Source organism: Narcine bancroftii, chromosome 13 (assembly GCF_036971445.1).
Source record: "Narcine bancroftii isolate sNarBan1 chromosome 13, sNarBan1.hap1, whole genome shotgun sequence".
Classification (NCBI taxonomy): domain Eukaryota; kingdom Metazoa; phylum Chordata; class Chondrichthyes; order Torpediniformes; family Narcinidae; genus Narcine; species Narcine bancroftii.
This window is the reverse complement of record NC_091481.1, coordinates 27,326,645-27,334,949: the sequence shown is the minus strand read 5'-3', so window position 1 is coordinate 27,334,949 and position 8,305 is coordinate 27,326,645.

Sequence of the window (8,305 nt, the reverse complement as noted above, 5' to 3'; positions counted from 1 at the left end):
GGGATTCTGTCAGGAGTGAGTGATCTGACAGCGATATGGGTAATAAGTGTATCCGAGAGAATAGGGGACTCCAGAGTGGGGGTCCCGGGATTGACATTCCGCCCGATAGTCTATTGGGGCGGATGTTAGGAAACTGGGGTCAGGGAAGGGCCCAGGGAAAGACTAAGGAAACTATGATAAAATGGCCTCAGACTCTGATTCTGGGGTCTTCGGTTTGGTGACCCCAACTGGGGTCAGATGAAGATTGATATGTTAGAAATTAAATTTATTCATAAATGAAAGAAGCCCTCTAGAACCGGAGGAGTCAGATTATGCAGCGTGTTGGATCCGAGTGACTGAATTGTTTAAGGTTGCTGTGAAAAATGAGGAGGAAGATGTACCTCCCTGGGATCCTTGGAAGCACCTGCCCCCGCCGTATGACAGTCAGAGGGGAGGGGAGGATCATCAGAATGCTGGTGATATCCCTCCAAATGATCACCGATTGGTGAGGGAGCCCATTGGAAGGGTAGAGGCCAGTGCCCTGGAGTCGGAGGAGGCAAGACAGAAGGACACGGACAGGCTGGAAAAACCCAAGAAAAAGAGAAGGGGCGAGGTGGAAATATTACAGGATGATATCAAATCCTTTCTGTTGGAGAGAAAGGAACAGAAAGCTCAAGCCGATTGGCAAATGTTCCCTTTGAGGGAGAAGGAGAAGGGCCATTGGGATTCGTCAACATTCCTCTTACCAGTACAGAAGTGAGAAACTTTAAAAAGGAGACCCCCTAGGCTTGGCTGAACAGTTCAATCAATTCTTGGGACCTAACATTTATACCTGGAGTGAAATGCAATCAATATTAGGAACTTTATTCACTGCAGAAGAAAAACAAATGGTCTGGCAGGCAGGAATGAGGATTTGGAAGAGAGAGCACCCCCCTGGAGACCACCAGGGGGCTGCCGCAGAAGCTAAATTTCCAATTGTTCAGCCAGACTGGGACAAGCAGCAGGAGGAATGAAGGAGGAACATGTGGGATTTAAGAGATCTAATAATAAAAGGAATGAGAGAAGCAGTGCCAAAAAGCCAAAATTTCGAACAAGCCTTTGAAAAATCATCAATTAAAGGAAGAAGCACCCGCAGTCTTCCTGCAAAGGTTAAGAAAAAACATGCAGCAGTATTCTGGTGTGAATCCAGACTCAGAGGCAGGACAGCAACTCCTTCGAGCAAACTCTGTTACAAAATCCTGGCCAGATATCAAAAATAAGCTAGAGAAAATGGAGGATTGGAATGAGAAATCTTTGGATCAATTATTGAAAGAAACTCAGAAAGTGTATGTCCGAAGGGATGATGAGAAACAGAAAGGATGAGATCCAAACCAGCAGTTTACTCTCCTGAGGAGTGAAGGACAGACTTTTTTTTAGCCAATTCCCTTTATTTGTTACACAGGCCGTGGAAGATATATCATCCCCATAAGGGATCCAGGAGCTCTCCGAACATGCAACTGACCAATAATCAATCTCAAAACAGTCATCTCCCTGCCAGCAAGCTTTATCCTATCCGCATTAAGCTATGCAATGTCCATCTATGTGATATTGTGGACCAATTGCATAGATTCTAAGGTATTTTTCATAGTTTTGATTCCCCCAATTAATTCCTGGAAATCACATGATTTTAAAGAGAAACTGGACTGTCAGAAATTCATCGTCAAATTGCCATTGCGAAGCAACCCACATTCCAGAGTTTGTTGGTCAGAGCTATGGAATTTCAAGCTATTTGCAAATGGCCCAGCATAAGCATTCACCAAATTGTATGTATGTATTGATATTTTGATTAATTCATTAATGTGTTAATGTATTTGATGTTTTAATCAACACCAATCTAAACCAAAATGAGCCATACCTCTACATCATCGTCTGTATCTGGTGCTCTCGTTGAGGCCTTCTTCACATTGGAGAGGCTGGGCTCAGACTGGAAGATCACTTCGCTGAGCATCTTAGCACTGTCCGCATCAGTGGCAGGGATCTCCCAGTGGCCAACCACTTTAGTCCTGCACTCCACTCCCGCGCTGTCATTTCTATCCATGGCCTCATGTACTGTTAAACCAAGACAACCCATAAATAAGAAGAGTAACACTTAATTTTACATCTGGGCACTCTCCAGCCGGGTGGCATTAACATGAACTTCTCCGGTTTCTGCTAGCCTACTTCCTGTTCTCCCTCCCTTCACACTCCCTCTGTCTTCTTTCCTCCAGCTCTCCATCCCCCTTTCCTCTCCATTCACAGAGCCATTCCCACCCCCACCCCCGCCTACTTGCTGGTGTCCCCTTCCTGCCTTATCCACCTATTACCTTCTGCCTGTGGGACTGTCCGTCCTTCTTCCCCCCCCCCCCCCACCCCCCCACCACCATTTGATTTGGGTGTCTGCCCACATTTTATCATAACATAGGTTATGTGTCTTTATCTTTGCTCTACACTAGTTGACCAGCTGAGTTTTTCCAACTTTGTGTTTTTACTAACATTCTTCCAGCATTTCTGTGTCAACTACGGGGCATAAAGGTAAGATCAGAAGAACTTGAAAATACTGAGAAAATAAGAAATGGTGGATTCAAATTATTCAAATAGTGATACAGAATAGAATGAGATAAAACCGAGAACAAACTATAATGCAGACGGCAATATTGCCCTGTGTAAGTTGATTGAACAACTGATTTGAGAGTTTGATACCTGCAGCAATAATCCCTTGCTTGCATCTGATGAAGAGGTACGTCCGTCAGGAGCCCAAAACACGCAATCTCATCTATGGGGCCAGTTTTATGAGAATAATCAATATTGGAGTGGCAAGAAATTGCCATTAATACAAATTCCAATTGATTAATTTTTAATCCCCTAGTACCTTGATGGTCAAAATGGAAGGGATATTACATGGCTCGTAATTGTAAATTGCTGATTCTGTACTGGGCCTGAGTCACTAGTAGCAAAATAATTAGTAGCTGAGGATGGCTAGGGAGATTAGAACTTTCTCAGCAAGTGGCAATGGAAAGAAATGTAGACCACACAAATGTGCTTTATTTACCATTCGTTGAATGCATCCCACTGGAATTTAATCCAGGCCCATTGATTGGACCATGAGATTAAAGACAAAGAATTTATTTTCTCACTGTTTATGGTGAGGTGTGTTAGTCTAGATGTCAGGGGAGTAGTCAGCACTTGTTTCCAGAAGGAACTGTTTGCATAGGTGTTAAATTTAATGATTTGCTTGACAATATTAAATGCAAACCTCATGCTTTAAGAACCTGCTATTGATGTGTTGATTCTTAAATGCTATTGAGTTCATCATTGATTGGATGTTACATCTGTCCTTGGCAAGTCTGAGCCTAACATAATTGAGCATGACTGCATGGATCTACAAACTTTTGGATCTCAGTCCACGCAAAATTCATGGCCAGAGAAACTTGGCTTAGCAAAGTCTTTTAAGATTAGCTTAGAATTGTTATGACTATATTTCAGAAGAATGCTTCTTTATTTGCAAATTTTTAATCAATCTCTTGTGAGAATTGTTTGGTTCCCCTGGTGATGCCTTTCAACATAAACATTAGCTTACTTGATGAATTATTATAGTAGCATGACAATTAAATGACCAGATTTGTACTTCAGAGGCCCTGTCTAATTATCTAGACATGACTTCAAATCCCAGCATAACACCTGTGGAATTTAAATTTTGTTAATTATCTGAATTATTTTTAAAGCTCAAGATCAATAATGAAGACCACAGACTACTGGATTATCACGTAGAAAATCTTTTGCTTCTCTAATGTCATTGGGGGAGAAAATTCTTACCTAGTCTAGTCTATGTGGTGCTTTAATGTGAGGCTATACGCATTGGGGATTGAGTGGGAAAATGAATCAGCTAATGATTAAATGGTGAGGCAGACGCGATGGGCTGGATACATCCACTCCTGTCTTGTGGTCTATCAATGTGCTTGTCCGAAACCTGCAAGGGCCTATCAGAAATGGACAAAAGTAATGCTACATGATGAAGTTCTACCTGTCCCAGATGTTGCGAAGAATGAGTCTGGTCCTTTTGCCATGCAATGCCGCACTCTGCCACACCCCCCTAACCTTCATGGAAAAGATTTTTACAAACCCCTTTGACCACAAAGCCATTAAAGCAGTGGTCAGCATGAAATGCCCTGCAGACACTGAGATTTGAGGACTCAATGGACATGGTGGGGTCATCTGCCAGAATGCTTTATCTCTAGAGCTCACAAACAAGAACCAAGACTTGACCTGGCTGGTGGTGACAGGAGCCCTCCCAGTCAGATCCTTTCTGAACAAGTAAAACATTGGCTACAATGTACATTGTCCCTGAGATGACTGCAGTGGAATGGAGACAGTTGTCCACCTCTTTGCTGAATGCAGATTCAGTAAGACTGTGTGGAGATGGCTGCAAGGGTCCTTGACACAGTTTGTACCCAGCAGCAGAGAAATCTCTGACTTATGGGCTGTTTCTGGGGATGCCCACAGAGTCAGACATTCAGGACTGCTGGAAGACCATCAACTCAGTGAAAGATACACTTTAATCTGCACAAAACCTGTTGGTCTCTCACCACACAGAGATGTCCATGTGGGAATGCTGCAATTGGCACATTCCAGGCTGCAAGAGTACTTGCTGAAGGACGCACTGAGGCTTGGTGCAGGCAACGCGAGGGCACTGTAGGGAAGGACCACAATCCAGAGTCCTTCCCTTGTTGGCCATTGAGGGACTGAGACCAAGGAGAAGCTCCTCACACAACAGGAGAGTAATGACAAGGGGCAATGTCAAGAAATGCATGTAACAATGTAAAGTGATCGAATTGCATAGATACAAAACTAATGGTGGAAACTAATGAAAACACAATAAATGCTGGACAAACTCAGCTGGTCTCACAGCATCCCTTAGGAGGTAAAGATATTTAACCATTGTTTTGAGCCTCTGCACTTCTTCAAGAGACTTTAAACCTTTTCCCTTTGTAAATAATTTACTGTGAATAAAGTCTGCGGTTGGCTAAAAAGAAATGTTGGTTTTCCCAGCAATATGCAGGTCCTGAATGTGAACAAATAAAATTAATAAGCTGGGAGGAACTCTGTCATTTTGGAAAACAAAGCTGCAAACCCATCCTTTGCTGGAATGCCCTTGTGAGCATTTGCTCAGCTTGTCTTTGAAGTTCCTTCTCCCATTCATGCCCATGCTTGAATGTTAACACTCACTAAAAAAAAATGTTTTGTCATTTAATCTCAACCCTTGGAATTGAGCAAACTGGAAGAAAAATAGCAAAGTTGTAGTATAAAGTGCTGAACAAAAAAAAAATCCTAACACATGCTGGAGGTTTTCAGTTAACATTTTTATTAACTAATAATGTTGATTACGATTGCAAAATAATATACTTTCTATCAGTATACAAGAGTTTATTGGTGGTACCAGAAAGCCAACGAACGGCACAGCACGTACAGAGATGAGCTTATACGTTCTACTCCTAATCTCCAAGACACAAGTTTTATACATTGTCACTGAATTAATATTTAAGATTTCTCTTTGATAATTCTTGAGTATTGCAGCCTTTGTCACTTTATTGTAATTAGTTATTATTAATTTTGCATAATACATTACAGAGATTGAAAAATGTCTTCCACAATAATATTTTGTAATACTGTTGATATTGGTCCATGTATTACATACATTGTAATATAGAATATTTGCATATTTAAGTACAGTACAGATTGGCTTACAAATGAACACACAACTTACAAACAAGAATTTTCCATCAGTGTAATTTATGTATTTATGGATATAGGATGAAAATTCACTTGGGCCCATTGTGTGTCCAGTCAAACACTGATCTGATACAGATTGCTCTGAAACATGTGTAATGACACATTTACATTCATAATCAAAAGAAAGATTCAATAGAAATTCTATCATGGAAGAATCAACATATAAGAGATATTACAATCATTATACTTGACCTCCTTTCATTACATTAACAAAAGACTGCACAATATAGCAGCTTTTACTATGTACCACAGTTAGTCATGGTATATTGCAGTCTGTTACAGTATGCCACAGCATTACTGTACATTTCAGTCTATTACTTTACATCATATTCTGTGGTTGTAAACCACCATTTCATATTAGAGTTGTTTGGAATTGACAAGACAGTCAATTCTGAAAATCAAAATCTTTAACTGAGCACTATAATGTCTAATATGAATAGTCTTATTATAGATTACTATCTAATTATTTGCCAGTCGGTAATCATATTGGCATGACTGCTACTGTATGTCAGTCTGTTACAATGTATCATGATCTCTTGTTGTACAACAGATAATATGATATACTATAATCTTTTACTATATCTTAGAATAGGTTGCCATACATCTTTCAATCAGCTATTTAGTTACAAGAAACCTTAGTTACTTAACATCATGTCAACAAGAGTTCATTTTGAATGCTTTGATACAAATATATCAATAGTAACAGATCATCGAGCAGCATGACCCCAAGCTACAGTTTCTTTCCTTTTAAAAAAACTTCTCCCCATTGTAACTTCTGTGGCATTTCAGCTACAGAAACCCTTGATACGACAAATTCATAAACAGAACAGTGGGATTCGTGATTGACCATTCGTGGTTCTCTTTGACCGTACTAATTGTAGAGCTCTATCGGTAGATTTTACAGTTCCATTATTGATGATAAGATTATTTGTAGAAAGTGATCCAATATCTCACTAGATTCTTCAAAACATTATAAAATCTTGATTTGTCTTTTGGGGGAAACGTCAAAATGGAGGTCTGTCTGCACTCGCAGGTTGTAATAAAATATCACAAACCTCAAGAATTTTTCCGCAATCTTGACCACAATGTGATCCTCAAAAAAAAATTGATTATATCGTCTTTTATCTTTTTGTTGTTTTTGGGAACTTCCTGTGTTAACTTTCATGCTGCAAACATTTTGCAATAACTATATTTCAAAAGGACTTAATGGTTGTCAAGTACTTCTGAACATCTTGAAAATATGAAAGACATTGCACCTCCCTCTTACATTCTTCCTTTATGCATTCTTTACCATCCAGGTGGATTAACATTAAAAAGTACTGATTCTCACCATTCAGATTCACATTTCCAACAATGCTACCCTTAATTAATAATCTTAGGCAGTCAACAAAATTAATAGAGTAGATATTGTAAAATTGTGCTCAAATTTATTTCGATCAATGCATTTGAAATGAAAGTTTTTAAAATGTATTTTGATGTTTCCTTTCCATTCATCCACATCACTATTTTTTTTCCCCCAGGTTCAATGGTTCATGCTCTAGTTCAAGGAAATGGACTGGAACATTTATTTTGCTGTCCTTCAGTTGTCTCCATTGAATCCATGCTTTGATTCCCTACTGTGCAATTAATTACATTCCATATTAGGTTACTGTCTTGCAGAGCCCCTTTACTCCAATGACGCCAAGTGGGAGTATAGGAATATCGTGCTTAGATCTGGAACACTGTTATAGGAAAGGTATTAGAACCATGAAATGATTATGTCAAAATACACAAACTGAAGACAAAAATGAGACCATATAATGACAAGGAATGCATGGAAAAAATGTCTTCTTTTTACTAAACCAGAAAATATAAGGCAGAAACCAATACATTTTCAAAATTTTGGAAAACTTGGAGTTAACATGAAAGAGTGTATCCATAGCTGGATAAATCAGTTACTTGTTAGAAGTTAGAACATTATTTTCACACTGAGAATTATTTATGCACAAGAAGTTGGTGGAAATCAGGACTGTCTGTCTCCAATGAGGCAGAGATAATATCATTTAATTATTTGGTAAATTTAAATATTAAAAAATTGTGAAGAAATGTTTAGATTAGAGAAGGTAAGTGGGGTTTTAACTACTTGCTCATCACCTTTTTGTTTGTTTTGAGTTTAAGGAAAACGACAAACGAGCAAGTACAGAAGTGAGAACTGTAGCTTGTTTAATTTAGACCTACAGCATGGATACAGGCCATTTCAGTCAACGAGTCCATGTCACCCAATTTACACCCCATTAACCTACACCCCTGGTACGTTTGCAAAGGTGGGAGGAAACCAAACCCCCCCCCCCCCTCCCGGGGAAATCCCACGAGGACACAGGGAGAACGTACAAACTCCTTACAGACAGCGCGGGATTCTCTCTTGCTTTTTGCTCCTCAAACTCAATTGCACAATACTCTTAAGCGTCGGTTGAATTTGTGACCTTTATTTTGCTCATCCAGTCCTAGGATTCAATTATTTTTAATTAAATATTTCACTTTT